The sequence below is a fragment of the Lathamus discolor genome, chromosome 5, assembly GCF_037157495.1.
Source record: "Lathamus discolor isolate bLatDis1 chromosome 5, bLatDis1.hap1, whole genome shotgun sequence".
Lineage (NCBI taxonomy): Eukaryota > Metazoa > Chordata > Aves > Psittaciformes > Psittacidae > Lathamus > Lathamus discolor.
Window position 1 is genome coordinate 113079389 of NC_088888.1, and position 13754 is coordinate 113093142.

At 43.2% G+C, this 13754-nt stretch overlaps 1 long non-coding RNA gene across 2 annotated transcripts in view; it reads left to right on the forward strand.

Annotated features, from left to right (window-relative positions):
- The first annotated feature begins 1068 nt into the window (after positions 1 to 1068).
- The window catches only part of LOC136015759 (uncharacterized), a 78038-nt gene continuing 65352 nt past the window's right edge, over positions 1069 to 13754 (forward strand). For both annotated transcript variants that reach the window (XR_010613325.1, XR_010613326.1), the window contains exons 1-3: positions 1069 to 1862; positions 3355 to 3510; positions 11931 to 13466. This is a non-coding gene — a long non-coding RNA (uncharacterized LOC136015759). The remainder of the gene's footprint in view (positions 1863 to 3354; positions 3511 to 11930; positions 13467 to 13754) is intronic.

Below are 13754 nucleotides of genomic sequence, written 5' to 3' on the forward strand. Positions count from 1 at the left end.
CCCCACTTCTTCAGGAGAAGATTCATTCCCTTCAAGCAGGTAATAATGGGAAGCAGGCAATAATTTACATATGGAAATAGCAAACACTTTTTTAATCCTGGTATCCAGAGAAAGGGCTCTTTTTCTCTAGGTGCACAAAAGCAGGGCATCAGAAACATGATGTTTCAAAAGCCACATGGGGAAACTGATACTATGGATGGGGGATACTGTCAGCACCCATTCTGCAGCATGGTCAGGTAAGCTGCTTCTCCTCATAGTGCAGGCTGTAGCAAATCCTGGCTGTGCTCTGGGGGTCACGCTAGGCTGTATGTCTCTCTGTAACCCTGCCTGGGTTACACAGAGCTACTGTATAAGAGGCCCCCAGTTAATTGCATTAGCATCATGCAAGACAGAAAGATCACAGAGAGTTTTCTCTTGAAGTCATGCAGACTGTGGGATATTTTGAGTTGACATGAGCTGGCACTACCAGTTAGTTCCCTGAGCCTTTAGTTGGGGCTTTTTCTTGCTGTTGATGGTGGAAGGAAAGGTTTTAGTGGGAGTGTCAAACATATGACAACCATTGGAGAGCTCAAACAAACTGCAGGGACACAGAGCAGTCTGAGTAAGATGTTTTCTTCATTTGAGAAGAAAAAGAGCTCTTTGTGTTCTCAAAAAGTTTATTTATGGAAAGATCTGGAGAAGAAAAGGAAAAGAACAGAAACACCTCAAGTTTGGGATGAAAATTACTCTAGATGTGACCTATTTTCTATGCTAGGAAATGCTGTTTATTACTTATCTGTTGCTTTCACATTTTAGTATGCATAATAGACACTTCACTAATTTCGAACAAAGCCTTCTTTGAAAAAGAAGCAATCTGTATGTGCACAGAGCTTTTCAGTCTTGAAGGTCTCAGGTGTTTTCATTGTATTTTTAAATATCTCAAGGTCATAGGGATATGATGAATCAGCAGGACTGAACTGCATTTTGTTGTTCATGGGAGTTCATAGTGTGCACAGCAATTTTCTCCATTGCAGTCAGACTATTGTGTTGTGTAACGGTGAATTACACAGAGTGACAGCAAGATGCATCTCACCTGTGTTGTCAGGATTTTATAATGATGATCAGCCTGATGAAAATGGAATAATTGCTCTGATCTGGAGGCTCACTTTTCTGTGTTTCCATCTTTCTGATTGTTTCAGGGAGGTTTTGAATTGTTTTTCTTAGTTTGGCAAGTGTTTGGAGAAACAGAGAAAACCCCTGATTTATAACTGTACAACAGGAGTCAGTAACCTGCTTGGCTTGCACCATGCAATGCAGGATGACTGCATGCTGCAAGTAGTCTCTCAAGCATCATTTCTGCATTAGTCATTGTGATTTGTGCTACCAGGCTGGGTTCTGTGATGCCAGAACTCTCCTGATACAGCTACACCCTCAGCCACATTGGTGTGCAACATTCCACCCCTGTGAAACCTTTGTTGTCTTTACATGTTATTTCATTTGCACAGTCCAGCCTGTGAACCCTTAGACTAGATACAGAACAGAGGAGACTTATGGGAGGAAGAAAGGGATCCAGAGAAGGCACCTCTTCCGAGGCACAACATTGCCTTTCTTCACTTATAACCACACCAGGAGCAAAGGGCAAAGAGCTGAGACTGGCAGCGTCTCCCTTGTCTGTCTTTTGTTACTGCCTTGCATCTTCCAGGAAGCCTTTCCAGTTAGTGCCAAGGTGACAAGAAGGAAGAACTTGGACTATTTTGTGCTATATGTGTAAACAGAAAGACCTCCAGCACCTTGCCATCCACACATCTCTTCCACGTTTTGGAGTGTGGTCTACCATCCTGAACTATTCTCTCAACGGTCCTTCTGGGACATGCTGTATTCAGGTAAGAATCTACTTCAGACAGAGTTGCAAACTTTGACCATGGAGTACTGGGATAAGCATCCTTCACCAAGCCCTTTGGGAGCAGATACCAGGAAAGCTAAAGCAGTAGAGATTCCTAGGGAGAAGAGCATTGCAATATAGAGCTACAGACAGGAGTAAAAATGGGCAAAGATTCTGAAAGCTCTAGCCTGGGGAGGATATGGAGTGTGGTGAGGACCGATACTCTGACCCTGCAGAGGCTGAGCCCCCATCCAACAGCAAAAAAGCCACCCTACCCTGATCTCAAGAGTCTGAATGGTAGAAGTGAGCGATAGCTGGTGACTGTCATGAACCTCTGGAACAAAAACAGGCATGGTGCATTTTCCCGTATCTTTATTTTAAAAACTGATCTAATTTGTGCAATAAAAAGATACTTTAAAAGGATCCTAAAAGTGCCAAGGAACACAGAGCTCAGCTGGAATAAAAATGAAACACTGGTGCAAAACCATGAACCAGATAACAAATGGGTCCAAAGGAACCATCTTTGAATCATAGAATCATAGAATCATGGAATGGTAAGGGTTGGAGCGGACCTTAAGATCATCTAGTTCCATCCCTCCTGCACAGCAGTTCTTGGGTGGAAAACTGGTGACTGGCTTATTGTTAAAACAGTCCATATTTCTCGTGGGAAGTAACTGTGCAGAGTAGTAACACTAATGTAAATAGAAATTCTCTCCAGAAATTATTTCTGAGAGTGCCAACAGTGTGAAAATAGTTGCTTGCTCTCTCCAAATAGACACCACTGAACTTGAAAATTCCAGCAATGAGCCAGTAACTTTTCCCTGCAGTCATGTTGTTGATTTACTGGGTAAGAAACAGATACTCAGACCTAACACAGCATGGCACGTAAGGTTGGATTTTGCTTTGCAAAAGATGAGATGTCATGGCCAGGCATTCCTGCTACCTTGGAAGCAGGTCTGGGAGGGTGGAAGAAAGGAGCAGGAAAGACAGCGTTTGAACAGAGAATCCAACTCTCGGCTACTAGAAGTCATTCAAATTACCAGGAAGTCCATGCATGTTTTCAAAATTTGTTTTTTCTTCTTCTTAGTCTTCGAATAACCTTTACTTTTACTGTAAGTAAATGACATTTAAGCTTTCTGAGTGGAGTCCAATTCCCTCTTTACAGTAAGGATTTTTGCTTCCTTTTTTGTTTATGTGCTTCCCCAGATTTGTATCTCTCTAACTCATAAGCCAAAACATCATTACAGTACAACCTGCAACTGAGTTCATAGCCTTAAGAATGAATTAATTTTGCAGGTCTTTCATATTCTGACTCCTCTTTGGGTACTTTCATTAAGATACAGTTGCTTTAAAATGAGCCACAGTTTTCAGTTACTCACCAGCCTATCTCAAACATGTGAAGGATTACATCATTGATCAGCAATGTTGCTAATGACTGCTTTCCTCCTGTTTCCCATGAAAGTAATGGTTTCCATCTCTATCTTCTCTTCCAGTGTACCCCAGAGTTGAACTGAATGATTTTTATCTTCTATGGTCCTGCAGAGTGACCCCATGGAGCTGTCAGGAGACAGCCCGAAATCCCGCTGACCCTTTCTTAGGCACTGAGAACCAGACATTTCCAGATGGATCGTGACTGAGGGGTAACAAAGGTGAGCACCAGTAGCCGTCACTTTCTGGGTCAGCTCTGCTAAGATCAGGCTCTGGTCTGGACTTTCAGCTGTGAAAATTTCATGAAAGCTGACAATTAACACCGCTAAACCATTCTTTGCAGGGGATGTGGTGTGGTTGAGGACAAACTGACCTATAAATAAATCATAGCAAGATACTCCTTTTCATATCATTTTTTAGGCTTTTGGTTTGAATATGCTTTCCTCCACTTCATACCATCAACTTTGTGATGAAGTATTGCGTCTGAATTATTTCATTTCACGCCTGTGTTCCCCCCTATATTAATGGTATTTTATGCTTTTAAATTTCAGGGGTATCAAAACAAAAAGCTTTGTAAGCAAAGTAAATCTCACAGAATCATTTATCAGTGTCATTTGTCAGGAGAGGTGCTCTCTCTCTTGAGTCAGAAGGCCCATTGTTTTCTGGCTGCCTGCTGTTTGGAGGAAGCTTTCCATGGGTCATGGAGTCTAAAGCCTAAAAAGCCTTTCCAATCACCTGTTCAGACTATCCACATGTTCCTTTGGAACCCTGGGACTTTTTTGGCTAGAACTAAAACTCACAGAAGTGGATCCAATGACACAAGGGATCCCACCTTCATTGGAAGCTACAGCTTGCAAACATTGGCTCTGAGCTGTGGGTCTATCGGACCAATATTGCTCCAATACCTGATGTTTCTTTTATTCTGTGCAGATGAAAATTAGCTGTCAGGTAACTGGCGACCCACTGGCAATTGTAAGAAATGATGCATTATTAAATTACCTTTATTAAAAGATAAAAGGCTTATAGACAGTCTACGTTGTAGTTTCCAGTATCATGCTGGGCAGGCTTGTGTGCACATGCTGTGCAGTGCAATCATAGAATCATAGAATTGTTTAGATTGGAAAAGACCTTTAAGATTATTGAGTCCAACCATTAATTTAGCACTACCAAGTCCATCACTAAACCATGTCCTTAAGTGCCATGTCTACATGTCTTTTAAATACCTCCATGGATGGTGACTCAACCACTTCCCTGGGCAGCCTGTTCTTGGACAGCAGTGGTTCAGGTGGGACCTCCTACCTGTAAGGGCTGTATCCTGGGTTATTAGTACCAGGTGATATCTTGAAAGAGTCCCAGGCTTGCCATCAGGTTTAAGGTTTCATTTGTGTGTTAGTAATATGACAGACTTCAGTACCTTTCTATCCAGTTGAGAATAACTGGTTAGCTGGCACAGAACAGCTGAGTTGCCATGCTGAAATGCCGAGTTCCAGCTGGTCATTGACATAGAGGGTGGCATCCCCTCCCTGTCTCCTCTACCTGTTCTCCCTGAAGAGCCTGTATCTTTCCATTCCAATACTGTGGCCACAGAAGCCATCCCATTGTGTCTCCATGGTGCAAAAAAGATGATAGCTCTGCAGGAATGTGCATGTCTCTAACTCAGATTTATTCTCCATACTGTGTGTGTTGGTGTACAGGCATTTCAGTTGGGCCCCTGATGAAGCTGGCCCTTTGGCTGGAGTGCATTTGAGAGGAATGGAAGGATGCTTTCATAGTGTAAATCCTGTAGGAAATGGTGCTGCTGTTGTTGACCTGGGCTGGTAAACTGTTCAATGCTGAAATGGGGCTTGGCATCTGGATGTAGGGCTATTTATTTAAAATGGAAATCAGCAAATAAAACTGTATGTCTGATTTCTAAGCTGGCCTTATCTGACCAGCAACATTATTCATGTTTGCTTCAGCTCTTACGCATTGCAGTCAAGAAAATGGGGTGTTGTACGCTTCCAGTGCAAGATACAGTCACTGTTCCTAACAATTTACCATTTGGACAGGTGATTTTTCAAATAGTCCCAATTTCCATGTTAAATCTCTCCTGGAAGATGCCCAGACTACCTAGGAGTGTTTGGATCCATGTGGACCCTATGTATGTGCTTTATTAGTTATCACTTGCAATCCTCAGAAGTCCATGAATCCTTGGCCTGGGGGTAAAAACCACTGCCCCAGATATTGACGGAGAAGTAATTTGCTTGTGTAACCCAGCTGGCATGATATTGTCTATTAAGAAAACTGAACCTTGTGCAATTTGCCAAATGATCAGTTTCTGTTATGGTGATTTCTAAGTAAGTTTGCTTCATAGGTCAGAATTTTGTGCTGAACTCTCAGGTGCATTTATTTTTGCTTATATATGTGAACTTGAATTATTTCTTATCTCTATTCTGTCATGTTATGGATGGGCACTGTAAACAGTACTAACGAGGCGATATCTGTTACCTTGTAGTACATATGATTGATCTCCACCAAGCAAAATTAAGATAGGCTTAATTTCATTTTTAACCTTTCGAATGTTTTGAAACAGTGTAAGTGATTTAGTTAAAAATGAGACATGGATGAGCTGGGACTCCTGCATTTGCTTTCATGGTATATTCAGATTTGGAAATTAACTGTAGGTGTACCTTTTTCATAGGACCACTGAGCAGCTGCAGGAATATAAGGAACCGAACAGCAGAGGCTGACTATTCTGAGTGCTGTGGTGCATCTGTGAGCAATGGAAAAGCATTCACACTGCATATTGAACTGGCAGGGAGTACTTGGAGCAGTGCTCTTCCCTATATCAACAGGCTTGCTTTTAACTACAAAGGTGTGGCAGCTGACCAAGGTTTGATATCCACAAAAAGCCTTATCTGCACAGAGGTTATGGCCTCCCTGTGGTATCAGATGAGCCTTCCTAAGGACCTTGCTTGTGGACCTAGGAGGTTGTGGGTCAGTCTTGGGCCAGGTTTGCTGGGATACTGGACTTGCTGTTGAATCCTCTCCTGTAACTTACATCTCCTGTCCAGCCCCTGGTGAAAAGGAAAGGGTTGCTCCAAACTTGCTGTTCAAACCATGAGAACTTCCCATGCATGGCTTGGAAGCAGGAGAGCCTATGGTTAACGGCAAATGGCAGATGTAGTGGATGCTTGGTGCCTTACTGGTTTCACTTCTCAAGAAACCAGTCTCAAGCCTTTCTGATTAATTTTGTTTAATCTTCAGGAGGCCTACACGTCTCTGAGGAGCTGCATTGCATCACTTCATAAAACCAGTATGAAGGATCTTTTTTTTCTTTTTTTATTTCATAATTGATTGACCAAACTCAGGTTTGCTAGAAAAACCTTATTTCTTCTCACTTGGATCCTAAATTTACTCATACAGTGTTTTAGAAATACATGATATAGAGGAAAATCAATGAAAATATCTTACCAACAGATTTATAAAAGAGAAATAGGCCAATGTTATATTTTTTTCCAATCTTCTTGTGGAATGAGTGTCATATTTCCTGAAAACTAAATACAGCACTGTGCATTGAATGCTAATGGGCAGATTTCTCCAAGCAAAAAATGTTACAGACAAGTCTTCAGAAAGTCTGAAGGGGTTCAGTAAAGATACTAAAGGTAAGTGGTTGATCATATCTAAAATACTGCGGACCAGTTAAGGAAAGTGGTCAGAAGCATCTGTTTATCTTGTGTTTCTGGGGATGTTTGAAAGGGTAAGAAGTGTTTAAATGCCCTGCTTGGTATAGTGTGCAATAGCCCACTCAAGATAGAATTCATGACTTAAATATCCCTGCCTTTCCCAGGGATGGGAATTTGCTTTGATTCCCTGTGCTTCATAGGTCTGCAGGAATTACCAAGGTACTATTAGCTCTTGAGATAGGGAACTCAGTTCTTTCCTACAATGCTGCTGTTCTTCATCTCTGCTCTCTTAATGAGTACTGTTCAGCTAAATACAGCAGCAGTGGTGCCTAACCTGAGTGGTTTGACAACCAGACCACGAGCTAAAGTTGCAAAGAGTGATTCTGCCCTAAGTTACGTTAGCTGATGTGTGTGTAGGAGGTGTTGGGCATGATTAGTTAAGGCTGAGGAATTACTTAGCTCAGGATATGTTATGAAGAGAGTTGGTTTGAGTTGTCCATCCTCTGACAGGGAGTGGGAGTCTGTGACAAGCTTCTATGACAGAAGACTTCTCCTGCATGACTCGAAGGGGGACAGGGTCTGTTCTGCTATTTTCACAAGCAGGTGAAGCTCCAGTCAAGCTTAGACTGGGGCCAGCAGCTGTTTCACTGTCCAGTGCTGCATGGAGGTGATCCAGTCCTTGCACAGCTTGCAGGGCAAGCTAGAGAGGGAGTGAAATTGCCCTGTGGGACCAGAGGCTTGCTTCAGCACTGCTGGGCTTTCCTGTTCCTCAGAGACAGGCATTCAGCTCTGACATCTCTCTCTGCTACAGCCAGTGCCCCGGCTGCACAGCACCTCTGCACACAGCTTCTCTAGCAAGAGCCAGTTTTCCAGTCATGCAAAGAAGAAACTGCCCAGACTATTCAGAATGGCTCTAAAAACTTGTAGTGGCTTAATCCAGAGGCAACCTGCAAGGAAGGGATGTGAGAACCCTGCTGCTCTGGCATTTTTGGAAGTTGCCAAGCATGCCTTTGAAAACGAAGCCTAGGGAGGAAGGCGGTAGCTCCTGGGAGGTGTTAGTGAGCTTGTTAGCTGCACCTTGAGGATCTCTGGTTCAGGCGCAGAACAAGGATGCTGAGTGAAGGCAACTCTGACACAGCTTTAAATGTAATGGCACAAAGCCTGACACTGAACTATTGTAGGCTTTGCCTTATTTTGCTTTTTTAAACCACACAACACTTCTCTCGTGTGGTTTAATTTGTAGTAAATCTGAAACTAGGCAGGTGCTAAATCTACATGTAGTTGATTAGAAACAAGCTGAAAGCTCTCTTTTAAAGCCTAATCATACTATAGAGACAGTGCTATCAACATTGTACTCCCATGTGCATGCTAGGTTTGTTATCTTGTGTTAGTGAGAAAACTCAGATCCCTAATGCTTCCAGTTAGCAAGTAGCTAAGCTGCTTGTATGTCATCCAGCCAGGCCTGATTAAAATGGCTCTTCACTGCTTGGCCTCAGAAGGGCATAAATTAAAGTAAATTCAGAGATGTTTCTTGCTTTGGGACCAGTCCTTGCAAAGATGTAGGCTTTTTCTTCCTCCTAAGCTCTACTTATTGAATTCTTCAATCTCAACACTTTTTTTCAGAGCACAGGGATGGGTAAACTATTGGTCCTGTTGTACTGGCAGCACAGAGAAAGCTTGGGAGTGAAAGAAGCCCTGACCCTTGGCAGTGTTTGGGTCTCACCGGTAGCTGCAGGACTTTTTGCCAGAGGAACAGGGCCAGCCTTTCCCCTCGACATCTAAGAGGTGGAATGATGCAGTACTTTGGGAAGGGAAAACCAGTGGCTGGGCTTCGGAGGATCTAGAAACCTGCAAATTATTCAAGGTTGATACACTAAAGACTGTTGCTGACCAGGTGCTTCTCTGGGCAGGAAAGCCAAGAATCAGCATATCCCACAGAGCTTTTTTCTTGGTGCTTGGTTTTTCTTGTTGGCTTTATTTCTGCCATCACTGAAATTCACCTGATGCCCAGATGTTTGCTGAAAGAGGGACGCAGAAGTGCTCAGTAAACAGGAATAGCCAGGGTGCAGTGGTCACAGGTTATGTGGATCAAGGCAAAGGCTTGGGTCCATACTGACCAGGATCCCAAAGCCCCAGGGAAAATCTCAGTGAGCAGACCTGTTCCTCAGTCCCTTGTTCAATGCTCCACTTTCCACTGGACTGCAGAGAGATATCAGCTGCTCCTGAATCTTCAGGAGACATCCCAGTATATGCCTCACAGTACCAGTGAGGAGCTAGAGTAGCACAGGATAGTCCATGTATTGGAGGTTGAGGTGAGTATTAACAGGATCCCCTTTGTTCAACTGCAGCAAGATAAATCCTTGCTGCCCTTTTGAGAGCAAATCTTCTCAGAGAAGCAGCACTACCCCTGTCCTGCTTTGAAGACCACCTTCTGCTCCTCTGGTTAATACCCTGCCTCTGCAAGGCTCTCCTCCCTCAAGGACCAGTGCAACCACAGCAAAGGCAGCCTTGCAGGCAAGGCACAGAACTGGTGCATGGGGAGTGGGGAGCTTTCTAGGAGCTCAGACTAATGAACTAGTCCTGTTAGCTCTCTCATCAGACAGCTCATATTGGCAAAATTAGCTCTTGAAGAAAAGTGGGACAGGAATTTCAAGTGCCCTAAGAGATTTTTAAAAGCACAAGTTGTGTTTGCACATTCAAAGCTGCAAATGTTTTGATGATCTCCAAATTAATTGAAGGATGTTTCCATCTGATTTAATCTGTTCATTGCCCCAATAACAAATTATGTATCTCTGTCGTATGGGTGGGTGCCTTTATACATTTGTTCCTAATTATTGATAAGTAAATGTGAGCAGTAAAGGAGCTTAGCCCTTACCTCAAGGGGACCAAGTGTTTTTAATCATCAGGACTTCGCTGACTGTGAGTGGGGATGAGAAGATCATGTTATTTTAGGGCTGGGAAAGCAGGCTTCTTGGTGTGATTCTTCCTGTCAAAGGCTTAGGACTGAAGTTGCTTCCTGTTTATAAGCTTCATTGCCAGCTTATCAGTTCTGTGAAAAGCCTGTCATGAAACAAGGTTGGTTGGATATTCCTAAACTTTGGGTCACCCCTTAGAGGACTTACAGAGAACAAGGGCTTAGGAAGGTTGTAGAAAATGGAACTGAATGGTTTTGGTAGTAGCAGAGTAAAGAATAGAAGATAACATGGGCTAGCTCAGTATCTTTAATTGGAGGCTTTGAAATGGCATTGAGAAAATTGGGAGCAGCCAACTTCTCTGCTCTAAGGAAGGCTTGTTGCTGTTGCAGCTCTCTGTTCCTTCTGGTGTTCACTTTGATATCAGAGTGTTAATAAAATTGAAAGCACTGTTAGCAGTTTATCTTTAAGAACAAATTATTTGTTAATAGTTATCTCAGGTAATAAGCATTTTATATTCTCTGTTAAGCACCAGAAAATCCTTTTCTTTAAAGGAGGAACTCTAAAAGGAGTAAAACCACAAGTTACAAACAATCAGCTGGCTGATTGTTTACCACAAGAAATGAGCTTAGCAAAACTAAGCACTAACTGAGGGAAAGGTAATTGAGGTGAGGGGTTTGAAATCATGTAGGTTCCTATTTTGCTATCTACTCTACTGGAGTGCAAGCAGTAAACTAGAGAAAAAGTATAAAAATACCTCACCTCGGCAGGGAATTGGTGCTGCTCATCAGGTAACAAGCCGGCATGCAGGACAACTTCTGTACAGGTATTTAGTATAAGCCTATGAAAGCTGTGGTGTGGGACTTCTGATCGTGATGTGGTAAATTATCTATGTTGTAATTTGGTTTCTAGTTCTGTCTGCTCCTTATTAGGCTGATGGTAAGTAGAACAGTTGCACGTTCCTGTTGCTGATTGATTCAGTATGAGCAGGGCTTAAGAAAAAAAGGTGCTAATGTTAGGCAGTTGCATGTTCTTCATGCAAAACTATCCTTCTGGGCAGCCTTCTAGAATTTACGTAATTTCTTAAGAAGAGTTTTGTCACTTCATAATGCACTGTGCAAGCCTAGTGTATATTGAACATAAAATACGTACTCCAGCTGCAGGGCACTATGGTCATAAGGAGTATTAAGAATTCGAAATAGAAAGTCCTTGATTAAAAAGTAACGTGTACTCTAAGATCAGGAATGTAAGTGCTGGAAGGAGATCAGATCTTGCCCTTTGTTGAACTACTTAATTAACCTAATGCACCAAAAATCTTCCATTTTTTTGTTATGGAAAATATTTTGCAAACTTGAAGGTTTATGGAAGTGGAAAGACTGGGCTTTCTCATCTAATTCCATAATAGGGACAAAAAATTAAGGAGAAGCAGAAAAGAATGCTGTGGAATTTGTGCGTAAGAATTAGCCAGGCTTGGTCCCTTTCTCAAATTTAATGCAATTGCATGAAATATTTGAAGATAAAAAACAAGGTTGTCAGCCAGGACCCAAGTGCCCTGTCATGTTGTGGCAGTTAAAATCAGTAAATAAACTTTGTATTGAATATTAAAGTGCAATTTAACAAAACACTCTGACAGGTCCTGACAAAGGAATTGCTCCTTTTTATTTTATAATTGTATTATTATTATTCCCCACAGTAAAATGTGCATGTAGGTTTCTGATGCTATCAGCTAGAGTATCAGTATGTGGAGCCTAGATGAACATGCTGAAGGAGACAATACTGGAGAGGGGGAAGCTGTGTGTCTCATGCACATTAATTCCTGCATCATAGAATTGTGAAATCACAGAATGGTTTGGGTTGGAAAGGACCTTAAAGCTCATTCAGTTCCAACCCCTTGCCATGGGCAGGGACACCTTCCACTAGACCAGGTTGCTCCAAGCCCTGTGCAACCTGGCCTTGAACACTGCCAGGGATGGGGCAGCCACAGCTTCTCTGGACAACTTTTTCCAGTGCTTCACCACCCTCACAGTTCTTCCTAATACCTAATCTAAATTTACTCTCTTTCAGTTTAAACCCATTGATGGCTTGGCTTCGTGAGCGAAGATTTGGGAAGGGCTTTGACCATACTTACTACAAGCACAATGACCAAGGGCATGTGGGATATGCAAATCTGGTTGGAAAAGGATGCTTAGGCAATCAGAGAGTGTCTGACCAGGACTGTCATCTCCTGAGTAATCTCGAGCTACTCATGCGCTGGTTCACCCACATGCAAGGTTGGATCTGCAGCTTCCCATGCACCTTGTCACCTACCGTTTTGACCCTCGCCTGTCCATACAGACAAGTGAGAGTAAGCCCTTCCAGCCTGTGCAGTGGATTTTTTTAGGCAAGGCACAGCTTGCACCGAACTTTGTCCTATCACTACATTTCCTGATAGAATATCTTCCCATCCTTCCTGATGATGAAATGGTGGAGTTTGAGTCATTGAAGAAAGGTCAGTGAAGAGGGCACACAGCAAGCTCATTACCCTGGTCTTCAGGAGAGCAGACTTTGGCCTCTTGAGGAATCTACTTGGTAGAGTACCATGGGATGAAGCCCTGGAGGGAAGAGGGGCCCAAGAAAGCTGGTTAATATTCAAGAATCACTTCCTCCACCCTCAGGAGTAATGCATTCCGACAAAGAGGAAGTCAGGCAAGAATGCCAGGAAGCCTGTGTGGTTGAACAAGGAGATCCTAGACAAAATCCAGCACAAAAAGGAGGCTTACGAAGGGTGGAAACAAGGGCAGGTAGACTGAGAGGAATACGGAGAAATAATCCGAGCAGCCAGGAATCAGGTTAAGGAAGCTAAAGCCCTAATAGAATTAAATCTGACCAGGGACATCAAGGGCAACAAGAAAAACTTCTATAGGTACGCTGGGGATAAAAGGAAGACAAGGAAAAATTGGGGCCCCTCTAGAAGGAAACAGGAGGTCTGGTTACCCACAGGGAAGGCTGAGGTACTTAATGACATTTTTTGCCTCCAATTTCACTGGCAAGTGCTCCAGCCACACTGCTGAAGTTGCAGAAGGCAAAGGCAGGGACTGGGAGAATGAAGAACCGCCTGCTGTAGGAGAAGATCAGTTTTGAGAACATCTAAGGAACCTGTGGGTCCAGAAGTCCATGGGACCTCATGAGATGCATTTGCCGGTCCTGAGGGAACTGGTGAATGAAGCTGCCAAGCCATTATCCATCATATTTGAGAAGTCATGTCAGTGATTGGAGAGGCATGAATTTGATGGATGGACGACTCTGTGGATAAGGAAATTGGCTGGATGGTTGCACTCGGAGAACTGTGGACAAGAGCTCAATGTCCGAGTGGAGATCAGTGACAAGAGGTGTTTCTAAGGTTTTCATATTGGAACTGTCACAGTTTAACATCTTTGTTGACAACATGGACAGTGGGATTGAGTGTACCCTCAGCAGTTTTTGATGACACCAACCTGTGTGGTTGACATGCTGGACGGAAGGGATGCCAGCCAGAGGGACCTGGACAGGCTGGAGTGCTGGACCAGTGCAAAACTCGTGGAGCTCAACAAGGCCAAGTGCCTGTGTTTTGCACAGGTGAAGGTAGGTGATGTCGGTCACTCTTTCCTCATCCACAAGTGCTGTAACCCCATTAGTCACAATAGACTGGGCTGCCTGTAGCAGGAATGTGTCTAGAGTTGCAAGTAAATGATATGATTGAGGAGCACTACCTTTTCAGGGTCTCCTCCTCAAAACAGATTTGTTCCTGTCTTAATTTCCAGCTTTTCCTTGCTCTTGCTGCAATGCTGAGAAGAAAGGGGCGCATAAGTTCACTGGGGGTGGGGGTTTACAAGCCTGCTGAGAAAAGCACAGCTTTCTGATGACATTTTG